Here is a 15,138-nt window from a genome sequence, read left to right on the forward strand (position 1 = left end):
TAATAGAGATTCTGAAAAGGCAAAGCTGTTTTCAGACTCTATTCACTCTCCCACGTTCATGATTTGGACTACCTTTTCATATTTTGCTCTTGGAGATTTTTGTATGGCTCATTATATCTATAAACCAAGATATTTTTATTGTTTTCATGAGTCATGATTTGTTGTTCATGATTTAATTTCGAAGTGTATAATATATATAAAATTTTATACATGAAATGCGCTACAACAAGCTGTTTAGTTGAATACTAGCTAGAGTTTTTTTTAGATTATTATACAACACCTGCGGCACCTTTTTTTTCTTTATATATATATTTTTGTGAACATTGGTAGTACCCTCAGGCGGGCGCCGGATGGGGGGGAGCCCACGTCCAGAAAAATCATAACCTACCCGTGGCCTCAGGAACTCAACTAACATTTTGATTTAGCGTCAATTACCACATTAGAGCAGTCAGATCTCGATGATTTAAGGTTTTCCACCTTAAAAGCCTGCATGCATCCTGCAATTGGGCCTCGTGATGGCCCAAACTCTCTAAAAGTTGACACATTCACCAGCGTCACATGAGTCCTGCAAACTCCTAGTACTCAGCAACTTACCAATAAGAGACTTGTGAATGTTGGGGCTCAAAGTTGGGTGGGATTCTATTCAAGCAAGTGCCTTATCATTATTGCAGTGTTCTAAAAAACGGCCGCCCAGGCCGCCTAGGCCCTGGGCGGCAGCAGACCGAGGAGATTAATGTATAATCGGAGGCCTTAGGCGGATGGGTTTTAGGCGGCCGCCTAGGCGGCTTGGGCGTCCGCCTGGGCGCTCTCGGTGGCTGGGCGGTTTCGGCCTCCTTTTTTTTTTTGCCGGACATCAGCCAAACCTAAACCCATTCGATCCCCAAACTAGAAAAATAACCTGCAGCCTCTGCTCTCCCCAAACATCGGACCTCTACTTCCTTACCCAATCTGAACTCTACTCCATTTCCCTCTCCTCCTCCTCCTCTTCTGCATCTGACCACTTTGACTCCGACGTTTTGATCCCAAAATCAAGAGCTTCGTCTTCAACCAATCTGCCACCAGCCTCAAATAATTACTTCCTTGGAGGCTTGCCTCCTGTAAACTTGTGAATAGTACGAGACATTGATCTTTTTTCTTCTAAATCAGAAGCAAACTACTCAAGAGAGATGAGAGAGAGTTTCGGAGTTGTAGAGAGAAAGGGGGAGAGAGCGGCTGAGTTTATGAATTAGGGGTTTAGAGAGAAAGAAAGTTGGATGGCTTGATTTATTTTGGATGATGGATTCATGGGCTTGGGCTTGCTCTTATATTCTTATTTAAAAATTATAACATGCCTTTATATATTTTTTAACTCTATATAAAGTTATAAACTCTTATTTATATTTCATATGTTATAAAAATATATTAAAAAATTTTAAAAAGTAAAACCGCCTAGGCGCCGTCTAGGCACCCTCCTAGGCGCTAGTCCTCTAGCCACCGCCCGACTAGCGCCTAGCGATTTTTCGAACCTTGCATTATTGCCAACTCTCATTGGCTCATCCAAGCTCATTTACACATTTAGTTGGCAGCACGGTTTTATCCTTGATTAGCGTGGAAGATGAAAAAAGAATGAAGAAAACTACTTGTTGTAGCAAGGCCAATTAGGGTAATATTATATACACATTGTAATTTTCTTGATACACACGTCTTCAAATTTTTTTACCACATTTCCCCCAATTTTGGCTCTTCTCTCCTCGCCTACAACTTGGCCTCTCCTTTTCTCTCTTTCTTTTGCATTTGCAACCAGTTAACAATAGCTCTCTCTCTCTCTCTCTCTCTCTCTCTCTCATGTGCAAAACAACAATCACCCACAGATTTTAATCTGTGTGTAATAAGATTTTCTCACACGGATTTCAGTGCGTGATAGCTTTTACCTACAGTACACGCATAGATTGAGTTACCGTGTGGTTTGGAGGGAAGGTAATACTCATCTCACACGGATTATTTTGTCCGTGTAAATATTAGACGTGGGCCCCACTGTCTTTCCATAAATATAAAATACCGTAATTGAATGCAATCCATATGAACAACTTTATTTCACACGGAATTTTGTGCCAAATATATACTCTATTTCACACTGATTACTATGTGAGATACAACTCATACTGATTTCTCTGTCAAAACCTATTACCTTATTGACACAGATTTCCGTGTGAGATCCCTGTACCCTAACTCTCACTGAATTATGTGTGTAAAAGTGACAGCATGTTAAAAAAAAAATATTTCTACTAATTAATTTGCAACCTGAACATAGTAATACTTTTATTTCTCTACAATAAATATACTTCAAATAGTTACAATAAAGTGAACAAATCCACAACTCAATCGAAAATATTCAAACTTTACATTCATAGCAAGATGTTCTTTACATTCCTAGCAAAATACATTTCATACCAAAGTAAATTCTTGGATTACAAAAAACAAGGCTGTTTTCCAGAATAAATTATTGTTGGAGGTGAAATATCACTAAGATTTTCCCCCTTGTCCAAGAATAGTTCCCATCACTAGCTAAGAGAGAGCAAATGAAACTGCATCGAAGACAATTAACGTGTTAACTTGGGAACCCAATAAAAGTTTAAAGTCAACTACCATTATAACATCGTGTATATAAAATTTGAGATCATTTTCTTAGTAAACTGTATTTGAAGTTAAAAAGTTATTCCAATCTATATAACGAGTAACTACATGTGACAAAAATATACCTGTCAAAATAATGTAAATGGAAACATGAAAGAAACAAAACATACCTTGTGAAGATGGAATCACATTTCTCCAACTTCAACAACAACATCACTAAGAAGGCCAGTACACCGTACAACAAGTGCAAATTATAACACCATAAACTTAAAAGAACAATATCTCTTAATATATGAGAAAACTCACTAACAAATTTGATCATCTTTTCACATTATACAATTCTAACTCACCCTCAGATTACATAGCAGAAAGCTAGATAAACCAATTTTTGAACCATTCTGCAATAATAAACTACGGAGTCTAATTTTACTAAAATTTCATAACACACTAACCTTTGTGCCGAAAGGACCTTCGGGATGGTCAATTTCCAGAATATTCTTTCCCTTAGAAAGTTGAAAAATGCAAATCAAAGACTGCATTCAACCAGTAAAACCAGCATATTATTGACTACTCCCTTAGCTTCTGAACCGGCATCATCAGAAAGGAAATATAATTGTGATTTAAAAGCTGAGCTAGAATAACAACTAACGAAATAAAGCAAGATTCCACATTCAGTCACAATCTCAACTTCTTATCCAACATTTTCCATTCCAACAAACACAGGATATCAAATCAATTTCTAAACAGCATAAACACAAAGTTGGAAGAATACAGAAATGAGATTCGGAAAACATAAATGTCACCTCAACTTCAGCTGCAAGCTCCTCTAGCTCGTGGCCGGTGGCAATGGGCATTATCTACTCAACCTTCTTCTTCACAGCAGCGTCCGCTACAAAAAATCCACAGAAAATTCAAATCAGGAAATTTTCAAGATCAGAGATGGAATTAGGGATTTGAAGAGGCGGAGGGAGAATTTTCACTGCAGTCTCTTAATCCATTTGAAGGAGCCACACTTACGTAGGCGATGAGCACAATCAAGAACTGAGATAATTATCTTCTAGATTCCTTTTCTCACCTCAATTAAAACAAATCAATAGCATACCTACAGAATACATATGAACATATTAGCATTAATATTAAAACAATACAAATCTTGTTAAACCTTTAATTATGGCCAACTCTTGAGATGCATCACATTTCACAATTCAAATGTATGCTGAAATTTCTTGAATTTAGGTTTGGGATTCAAAAACCCCTAGAGCAATTGAACCCCAACGAAAAACAACAATCAAAACATTTCAAATTCCAATTCCAGGGTTCTCTGAATACGTCCTAGAAAGCACATGAATAATATCGTACAGAATTTCAATCTAAAGAGCAAGGAGCCATTACATCTGTATAAATTCTATTCCGATGATGGAACTTAAATTCCAAGGTTTTTGCAGCCGATATGAAGAATATGAAAAGCAAAACAGTACAGATTTCTAAGCATCTTTAATAAGCTGAGTTCTAGTTTGGCTTACTTGCATATCCATCTCTGGAAAAGCTTATTCCTTTGGTTGTTCACTGATGTCCACATGTCATCCTTCTGCTTATTCTCAGCTTCCTCCATTAAAATCCTCCATCGCATTCTCAATTGGGATGACTTGCCTGCAAAAATTGAATATAAAGATTCAAGCTTTCAATCCTCAAACTTTAAAATTAAGCTCAAAATTGAAAAGCTGTTAAATGATATTCCCCCATTATTTCTCATACTGCTCTAACCTCGGAGCAAGTATTCCAATTGAGAATCCATGACTTCTTGATTCGGATCATGTTGCAGCTTCCCTTGCTCAACTAAGCTCTTATACACCATTAATGGCTCTGAAACATTCAAACAACCACACAGGATAAGAAACAATTAATAAATAAAACAACGAAAGGATATATTTTAAACTTATCAGGACTTAAAAGGTTTGGAGACCAAACATTTCCCGAGAATAAGTAACAGTCATTTTGAAACACACTTGCATTATATTGGCAAATCTTTGTGATTTCTGCGATTTTGAAACACTCTCCAAATTACATAGTTCAGTGTCTCTAAGTCTGCCAAGTTACAATGCAGCTCCTTAGTCATTAAAACTTTTGGTTTTGCGATTTCAGGAGATATTAACAACTGCAGTGAGACAGTCTCCTCAGCTTGAGATTTGAAGGAGAAGTGGCTGGTCTGTTACAATTGCTATAAGTGCCAATAACAATATTGAGAAGAAGACTAAAATATCTACGTAATGAATAGGGACATGAGCTAAGTGAATGGCTGAAGAGGACAATATTCAATTGTCTGTGTGTGTACAGTGTATGTGTATATAAATAAAAGGCCAGGGAATACCATACTATAAAGTATAAACTCAGGCACATACAAAAATATATATATAAATAAATAAAAATTGAAAAGACACATAAGAGCAAACTCAACCATCAAATAACAACATATATTTTACAGAAATCAGAGAACAGAAAAAAAGACGAAATAAGTAATGAGCACAACCGAGAGAATAAAAACAACATTACCAAAAAAAAAAGAGGAAAGAGAGAATGTTACCTGATGCAGGAAGGTGAGACTCACCTTCTATCAACACAGTCCACACCTACAACAGCAGTAAATTAAAAACTTTATAGATATCAGCAGACAAACCCAATCAAAATCAAATGCAGAAAAATTCAGAACAAAACCACTTAAAAAGAGCACTACCTTAATTTCAAGGACTAATCTAAAATTTGTGAAACTACTTCAATGACAACAGGTAGATACCTTGGGTAATGGCCAGATCAATGAGAGGACCAACTGCAGCCACTTGAAAGGTTGCAGCCGCCATTAGTAGAGAAACCCTCTTTTTCTGTCCAACAAATAACAACCATCAATAAAACACATGATTGCAGGAAGTTAAAGAAAGAAGAATCAGTAACTATACGTCTTCATGGGTACGGGTGGAGAGTAACCAAGATCAGTGGGATGTATCTATAACCCAATTCCAATCAGGTCACACAATTGGCTGCGATGGACTGAGATTGAATTGAATGATAGAGATAGGCAGCAATGGGTAGAGACACTGCTTCGAAATTGGGGGAGCTACCAAATTGTTGTCGCCTACGACCGCTTCCAGACCTCTGATATGGCTGAATCGATTTGGGGGAGAAGGACATCGATACGCTTTAGGGATGGGGGAGAAGGACATGGATTGATACGCTTCAGATTTGGATCCATCTGCTGGTTATAACTTGTAGGGGTCATCATGGGCCAGGCTAGGGCCGGCCCTACCCTAAATTTTAGGGCTTAGGGTCGGGCCGGGCCGGGCCTAGTCAAAGTCAACAAAATTTAGGGTCGGGCCAGGGTTTAAATATGCTAACCCTTACCCACCCGAAAAGCCCGATCCGTTAGGGCCGAAAGGGCCGGGTCGGGCCGGCCCTCAAATAGGGCCAAATAGGGCTGAAATGGGCCAAAAAAGGCCTTATTTTGTTTAACAAAAAAAAAAACATTATTTTTTTCTTCTCAAAATATGGCTTAATGGTATATATTGGTGATATAAGACTCATTGTTTTTTATTGAACATATTTTATATTAATATAATACTTGTAACTTATAACATTTATTAATATTACTTAAGGTGGTTATATTCAATTAACTATCTATATAAATCTCCCAATATTAATTGTTGTCTAACAAAGAAAATAGAAATTAAAGAAAACAAAACTTATGAAATCAATTACAAAGAAAGAGATAAATTGCATATTATAGAAAAAAGAGAAACGTAATTAAAAAATAGAAAAAAAAATATGGCTTATTCGGGCGGGCCAAAAATTTCGAAATGGAAATTGATCAATCTGACAATGCTCATGGAGGGTAACAAGCCTAATAAACTAGTTATACTACATTACAAGGCATATAAGGATTATGTGCGATCCAAAAATTTTAAAATGAAAATCGACCAATCTGAAAATTCTTATATGTTTATACAATAGTGATAGGTATTGTGTAAAGAAATTAGGCCGATCCGCCGTGAATAAGGCGTCCAAAGTAGCGGTCAACGCTTTGCACAAGCAAACTTCCCTAAGGGGAGCGGCACCATGCGCGGACAAACGTTGCGGAATTTTGACATCCATAAGTAGACCCCCTACCCATGAGAGTGTGGGAGCTGAAAGATCGAAAAAAGTGAATTGCCAAGGACCGGTTAAGAGCATATTTGTTTTATGTTCTATTTAGGGTATTGAGTTGACCGGGTAGATCGAGGTCCAACCGAATGCGGAAATTGTTGAAATTTCTACCACTAACATATATTCATATGAAAACAACATCCAGCGGTTCATTTTAAAAAATTCCATTTCGTCCCTCATTTTGCTCATGGAGGGTAACAAGCCTAATAAACTAGTTATACTACATTACAAGACATATAAGGATTATGTGCGATCTAAAAATTTTGAAATGAAAATCGATCAATCTGAAAATTCTTATATGTTTATACAATAGTGATAGGTATTGTGTAAAGAAATTAGGCCGATCCGCCGTGAATAAGGCACCTAATGGAGCGGTCAACGCTTTGCACAAGCAAACTTCCCTAAGGGGAGCGGCACCATGCGCGGACAAACGTTGCGGAATTTTGACATCCATAAGTAGACCCCCTACCCATGAGAGTGTGGGAGCTGAAAGATCGAAAAAAGTGAATTGCCAAGGACTGGTTAAGAACATATTTGTTTTATGTTCTATTTAGGGTATTGAGTTGACCGAGTAGATCGAGGTCCAACCGAATGCGGAAATTGTTGAAATTTCTACCACTAACATATATTCATATGCAAACAACATCCAGCGGTTCATTTTAAAAAATTCCATTTCGTCCCCCATTTTGCTCATTAAGAAGTTAACATTACATTGGTAAAAAGGTTTCAACTCGACCAATTGATTATTTTTAGTTATGTTGATTACTTGATTTATTTCAAAATTGGTATTACATGAATATATTGTCCAATTTGAAATAATAGCTTTGTAATTATTACAGTTAATTAGTTAACAGTAATTATTGGTAAATATTAAAATACCCATAAGATTATATTAAAACGGCGGCGTTTTTGCCGAATTAACGGTTAATTCTTTAAAAAAAATTATTTTTTTCTTCTCAAAATATGGATCAATTTAAAAGACTCATTTCCTAATATGGTAGATTGAAATAATTTTATGCACTTCCATAGTTTTATTACTTTTATACATATAACACATGTAATAGAAAATAACAAAAATAAAATATAAATTTTAGGGCCGGGCTTTAAGGGCCGGGCTGGGCCGTAGGGTAGGGCTGGGCTTTATTTGTGTGACCCATACCCTACCCTAAATAAAAAAGGGTCGGGCCGGCCCGCCCTAATGGAAGGGCCGGGCCGGGCGGGCTTAGGGCCCAAGGGCCATATGATGAGGCCTAGTTATAAGCAGAATTGCCACGAAAATCCGTGTGAAATACATTTATCTTTGCTACTGATATCCGTTGTATTTACCTCAGTAATCCAACAGTACCATGTCAATTGTCAATAGATTGTTTACGCGGAATTCTCTCTCTAGTAATCCCTTTTCACAGAATTCAGTAATAAGTTTTTCTTTTCACACGGAATCCAGTAACAAGTTTTTCTTTTCACACAGATATATGTATCTACATTTCACGTAGATATTCGTGTGTTGCTCATTTCACACAAACATCTGTATCGAAAACTTATTGTCTCAGAAATCCGTCTCTTCATAATTCATATAACATCAAAAATTAACGATTTTTAAATAAATTAATTTATAATACTTACATAAAAAATCAGTGTGAATTGATATGCACACAGATAACCGTGTGAAAATATTTTAGTTTTTACACAGACATCTGTGTTTCTGTTGTTTATTCACACTCATTTCTGTAGATATTTTTATTGTATAAATTATTGTGGGTCCACATATATTTATTTCACACGGATATCTGTTACTATAAACATCTCGCACAGATATCTGTGGCTTTTAAATACAGTAAGTCTGTGTGTGTTGTTATTTTGCTAGTAGGGCCCTCTCCCTCCGTCCTCCTCTCCCCTATATTCCCCTAAACCCTGCTCAAATATACAATTGCCAAATTTACCCATTGAATCTCCTCGCAATCTATGCCTATTTGATCAGTTCCAAAGTCAAGCCTCATTCGCGCGTCTGTTTCGCGCCTTTTTCATCACTTACAAAGTCACACTGACACATTCCAAAAGCTCTATATCAAGGGAGACGAATTGGATCATCTTCACTCACAAAGAATTCATCTGTTCTCATCCGTCTCACACAACAGCTTTCATTAATTCAGGTATGTATAATATATAAATTCATTACCTATGTCTTTTTCTGATTGGTATATGATTTGTTACTTCTTCTTCTTCTTCTTCAGCTTTCATTCGATTCACTCTTCTTCCGCAATCAGCCTTATCTCTCCCAAGTGATCAAAGGTCAGGCCTCAGCTCTCTAATCTTGTTCATAATACAATTGGACTCTCTTAATTTGGTGTGTTTCTATCTGTGTGTGCATTGAGAATTGATTGGAATCTTGTGGGTATGTTTGAAATTGAGTTAAATTTAGCTTCTTGCATTTGGGTTGTGCCGTAATTGTCAATGATGTTGTTCTATTGAAAGTTTGGAATTAATTGAAAGGAAAAGGTTTGGGGCTTTTTGATCTCTCTAGTTTTGTACAACTTGTGGTTGGGTTTTACTTTGCGAAGCATGCATGGGCCTTAATATAAATTCCAGAAACTTATCAGTTGATGAGGACCCCAAACTATTGTTTAAGTATGAACCATCACGAAGCCAATAATCAATCTTCAACCACCTCCAGTCCTCTCAACTCGATCTCATTCACAAAGCCAATAATGTTTGGGAAAACAAGTAAAATTTCATGACCTAGAACTCCATAGGATTGAGCCGGATTAATTTTGCAAATTAGCTGCACACATAAACTAACATCAAATATATGTTCATTCGATCATAAGAATTTAATTGAAGTGAAAATGTCTGATTACAGCTTTCTTTTCACCAATTGTCTTATAATCATAGCAGCAAAAATGATTCATCAATTTGGAGCTAATCATACATATATAAAATGAAATGTTATGAGACAAAAATGAAATGTATTTAATTCGTCTATATGTTTGGAGCAAATCAATTATATAAATATGAATGTGAAGATGAGTATGTATAACAAGTCTAATTATGTACTTGTTCTTTGCTAATTTCTAGCAGTTTTCTTTTGCTGGAACTTAGTTAGTTACAAGCTATGTTATGCCTTTTTCTTTAATTCTTGATTTAGTGTGTGACTATGATGTTATAAAGAACTCTTGGAAGCAATTACTAGGTAGAAACAAGAAGAGTGCCTTTTGATTTTTGGATTTATTTTGTATTTGGGATAGGACCAAATTACTGATTGTTTTTAACAATCTGCAATGTATTTGGTTAATCATAATCTGTGAGATACTTGGAAAACTAAAATCACAGTCGAAAATGAAAATGGATGGGGAAGTTTTCTTTTGGAGTTTGTGGATTTGTGGGGGAAATTAGGTTTTACTAGTATCTTTTCCCATTTATGGAGTTCACAAAAGTTGGATGACCAAATTATAATTTGGGTTGTCTAGTATATAAATTTGATTGGAAGAACTGAAAGGTTTAGGACTTGATAAAATGGTTGGATACACATTCATATAGTCTTTATCAACTCTAGAATTGTCATTGCCTTCTTTATTCAAGTAAGCCTTAAAGTGTCTAAACTCTGATAAGGCATGTGGAGTAAATAATATCTTAAGCACAGGGACAGGGGACATGTTATAAATCTCCAAGTCAATTCTGACCTGTTTGCTTGTAAAATGTCATTTGCACTTCGTATCTAGTGAAAAGTATGATGCTCAAATTTACAGTTTACCAGTTAATTGATGTTTATTAGAATCATAAGAGCTAGTAATTGATGATATGCTCATATTGGTGACGTTATTTATTTATTATGTATAATAAGCATTTCATTTTATAAATCAGTATGCTCTTTGCATTTGAAGCTGTTGGAAAACATATTGCATCATATCTTTCTACAACAAATTTCAGAAAGGTTTCTGAAAATATGAACATTAGCCCCTTCAGCTTGCATCTTTGTCTGATGAATACCCCCCTTTTTCTTTCAACTTGTTAAGTTTGTCCCTATCTGTCTAGTACTCTGTCCTCTGTGTGCCTTATTTATGGAATTTGAATTGATGTGAGAATACAATGTATGAACAAAATATATCATCTCAGTAAGTTGGCAACTTATGAATCTTTTGTGACAAATTTTTTGCAAATGATGCAAGGCAATATATAGATGTCCATGAACCCAATCAATCTTGCAGAAAGCATGACACTTGTTCTCAGGTTTCAAATTCTTCATTCTTTAGGGAGAGCTATGTATGTCGTTGGAAGTCTATTGGAGCAACCAGATTCCAACTCAGAGTTCAGAGGACTCCAGGTTGTAGTAGCAGATGATGATAATGTAAACAGGACTATGACCACTAAACTGCTCCAGAAACTTGGCTGTCAAGTCAGTACTATTTCTTTGAGGTTTGATTGCTTGAATACCCTTGGCAGTTCTGAAAATCTATTCCAGATTGTTGTTTTGGATCTTCACATGGCAGCAAATTCCCGCTCTTGTTGACAAATTGGTGTACTTTTGAATTTTTATGATGTTGTTTTTATTTTAAAATACAAGGGTATCATTGAAACATAGCTATATTTTTACTTTCCTTTCCTTCACCAACCAAACACTGGAAAGGAAATTAAATGGTCTTTCCTGGATGCTTTCCCTGCTTTACCAAACACAGGAAAGGAAACCTGACAGAAACTTTAGTTTCCCTTCCCCACTGGAAAGACAAGGGAATTGATTTCCCTTCCGTGAATCAAACGAGGTAAATACAAGGAAAGAAAAGGGAAAGTGATTCCTTTGGGGTTTGGAATGAACCACCCTCCCCCTTATTTTCCATTCCTTCAGTAAATGATTTCCTTTCCTTTTGCATCCCAAATGCAGGAAAGGAAAAAGTTTCATTTCTTGAGGCTTACTTTCCGTGAACCAAACGTGGCCTAGGTCTAATCTTATTATCTTTGGAATAATTATGGTGGACAAATTCAATTTGACAAACCTCATATGCAAAACTCCCAATTAGTTATTGATGTAAAATCTATATATATATATATATATATATATATTCACGCTCTTTGTCAATCTTATATTCATATACAAGTTTCTTTGAGCTTCAGGAAGATGATTCCCCTGTTTAATAGAAGGCGTTTTTTTTTATTTTTTTCTTCTTTTACTATGCCCATATAAGGTATACAAAATGCTTAGTATGATACAGGCTAGTATCACCGATATAAATGATCACATAGCATGGCCACAGTAAGATACTACGATTACCTGCCAGCAAGCCTCTTACCGAAGGAACTAGAGGGCTGGAATTTTTTTCTTTAAGTTGAGAGAGATTGATTTAAGAATTTACAAAAAAAGAAGTGGTTTTCTCTTTTGAAAATGAATTAACAAAATTTAAACTCGGATGACTCTTTGCAAGGTCTTCTAGCACAGGAAGAAGCCTTTTGCCAGCAAAGGGTTCAGATAACTTGGTTGCAGGAAGGGGATCACAACTCAGGTTTCTTTCATAGGAAGGCTGCCAATAGGAAACGGAAAAACTCCATACTTGGCCTTTTCGATGACAATGGAGTATGGCAAGAGGATGATAATGGAGTGGATAGGGTTGTTACCTCTTACTTCTCCAATATGTTTACTGCGACAATTTTAGATAGTGAAGCAGTAGAACTTATATTGGCTGCCCTATAACCTTGTGTTACACCAGAGATGAACCAGAAACTTTGTGAGTTGTATACGGAGGAGGAGGTCAAAATTGCTCTCTTTCAGATGTATCCGACTAAGTCACCTGGCCCTGATGGGATGCCCCCTCTTTTCTTCCAGCATTATTGGGAATCCATTGGTAAAGATGTTACTATTGCTGTTCAAAGTTTCCTACACACGGGGTCTTTGTTGAAACAGATAAACTTTACCCATATATGCTTAATCCCTAAGGTGGAGCAGCCTGAAACAATGAGTGACCTACGACCTATTGCACTTTGTAATGTCATTTACAAATTGTGTTCGAAGGTCATAGCCAATAGGTTGAAAGTCTTCTTGCCTGACATTATCTCTCCTTTTCATAATGCTTTTGTCCCTGGCAGGTTAATTACAGATAACACTTTGGTAGCCAATGAAGTTGCTCACTATGTGCATAACAAGAGAGAAAGTCCCGATGGCTATATGGCTCTCAAGTTGGATCTTAGTAAGGCCTATGACAGAATGGAATGGTCATTTTTACGTAAAGTTTTGGTCCGTTTGGTTTTGCTCAGGTTTGGATCGATGTTGTCATGTAGTGTGTGTGTTCGGTAAGATATTATTTCCTAGTTAGAGGTAAACCTAGAGGGTATGTTATTCCATCCCGTGGACTGAGACAGGGGGATCCATTATCACCATATTTGTTCTTACTTGGGGCTGAAGGTTTCTCGGCTTTACTTTAACAGAAACAACGACTTGGGCTACTACCTGGTATTGCAATATGTCCAGGTGCCACTTCTGAAAATCACCTACTTTTTGCCGATGATAGTATGCTTTATGCCCAAGTCTCTTCTACAGCGTGTATTCAGATAAAAGATGTGATTGAGATTTATGGTAGAGCATCCGGGTAGGTTGTGAATTTTCATAAGAGCTCCGTGGTGTTTAGTAAGAATGTGGGTGGTTCCAACAAAGAAATAGTGGCGAATTTATTAGGAGTGGAGATAGTGGAGTCTTGTGAGCGTTATATGGGTCTACCAACATATGTGGGATGGAAGAAAACTGCTACTTTTGAGTATATCAAGGAGCGTCTTGTGACGAAAATGAAGAATTGGCAAGGCAAGCTACTTAGTGGAGCAGGTAAGGACATCTTGATCCGAGTAGTTGCCTAAGCTCTTCCTAATTATGCTATGAGTGTTTTTCAGCTCACGAAGAATTTTTGTGAGGATCTTGAGCAATTGTGTGCTAGATTTTGGTGGGGCAGCACAACAGATGAGCGAAAAATTTATTGGAAAAAGTGGGACGATCTCTGTGACCCTAAAGAAGTGGGCGGTTTGGGGTTTAGAAGTCTCTCAAAATTTAACATGTCGATGTTAGCAAAGCAAGCTTGGAGGGTGGTTTCTAATCCTACTTCTTTGGTAGCGCGATTGTACAAAGCTTGTTATTTCCCTGATAGCACGTTCTGGAATGCTTCAGTTCATGCTTCTCCTTCCTATTCTTGGCGGAGCATTTTTGCCACGAAGGAATTTATTCAGTCAGGTTCTTTTTGGCAAATTGGTGATGGTCAAAAGGTTTCAGTTTGGGATGATGCTTGGATTCCAAATCTTCCTACTTGTGGACCTCAAGGCATATTACGGCCAGCTGAAAGTCCAACTTTAGTAAAGGAGCTTATTACTACTCCAAAATCTTGGAATGAAAATAAAATCCGGACTGTCTTTCTTCCTAAAGATGTTGAGGCTATTCTTTCAATCCCTTTGAGTCGTCGAACCCATGAGGATCGGTTAACATGGCAATTGGAAAAGCATGGTATGTTTAGGTTAAATCTGCTTATCGCTCTGCATTTACTAGGACTGCTTCACAGTTATCTCCTGCGGTGGTGGCTAATCAACGGGTTTGGAAAAAGATTTGGCAGGCCAAAATGCCAAGCTCAGCTAAAGTGACTGCATGGAAGATTTGTCATAACATTTTGCCTACAATGGACCACCTAGCTTCTAAAAATGTGGCATTGGACTCTCAAGTGTGTGTTTTGTGTCATTCTGAACCAGAAATGATTATTCATTTATGTCGTAATTGTCCCTTCTCTAGGGCGGTGCTCATAACTAATGATGGCATAAGGAGGTGTTGTTTTGAGGTTACTTCGGATCAAATGGAAGCGTTGAATTGGATACATTTTTGCTTTGAGAAGCTTACAAGTAATGTATTTGCTCAACTTCTATTTTTTCTATAGGGTATCTGGAAAGAAAGAAACGATCGTGTCTGGGAGAAGAGAGCAGCTTCGGCCATAGATGTTGCAATCCTATGTTCTACACGATTGAGTAGTTATGTTTTCCATAATTCCAAAATGCAGGGTGGTACTCATACATGGAGAGTTATTCGTTGGCAACCTCCTCCCCTAGGTTGGTTGAAATTGAACTTTGATGGGGCTTTTCATAGAACTAATGGGAAAGCAGCTATGGGATTCCTAATTCGTGATTCTGAAGGCAGATTCATACAAGCAACTGGTATGATAGTTACTCATGTGCAATCTGCTGAGCATGTCGAACTCTTAGCTTGTAAGGCAACAGTGGACTTTGTTTTGGAAAACAGGATGCAGCCCATTATTTTTGAAATAGATTGTTTGGTCTTGCAGAAGAACCTATCTCGAAGGTATCAGAACATTTCTTTAATAGGAAGAG

At 37.0% G+C, this 15,138-nt stretch overlaps 1 long non-coding RNA gene across 5 annotated transcripts; it reads right to left on the reverse strand.

Annotated features, from left to right (window-relative positions):
- Nucleotides 1–2,272: 2,272 nt before the first annotated feature.
- On the reverse strand, nt 2,273–5,864 carry LOC112202266. 5 transcript variants are annotated; one of them, XR_002937246.2, is made up of 8 exons: nt 5,565–5,864; nt 5,405–5,489; nt 5,195–5,240; nt 4,378–4,476; nt 4,137–4,263; nt 3,631–3,715; nt 3,417–3,502; nt 2,273–3,146 (listed from the first exon to the last, which is right to left on the reverse strand). It is a non-coding gene; the product is annotated as an uncharacterized LOC112202266 (long non-coding RNA). The 5 variants fall into 5 exon arrangements; XR_002937250.2 differs by having other exon boundaries at nt 2,273–2,564; nt 3,066–3,146; nt 3,417–3,715; XR_002937245.2 differs by having other exon boundaries at nt 3,417–3,715.
- Between the last annotated feature and the right edge of the window lie 9,274 nt (nt 5,865–15,138).

This window comes from Rosa chinensis, chromosome 5 (assembly GCF_002994745.2).
Source record: "Rosa chinensis cultivar Old Blush chromosome 5, RchiOBHm-V2, whole genome shotgun sequence".
Classification (NCBI taxonomy): Eukaryota; Viridiplantae; Streptophyta; class Magnoliopsida; order Rosales; family Rosaceae; genus Rosa; species Rosa chinensis.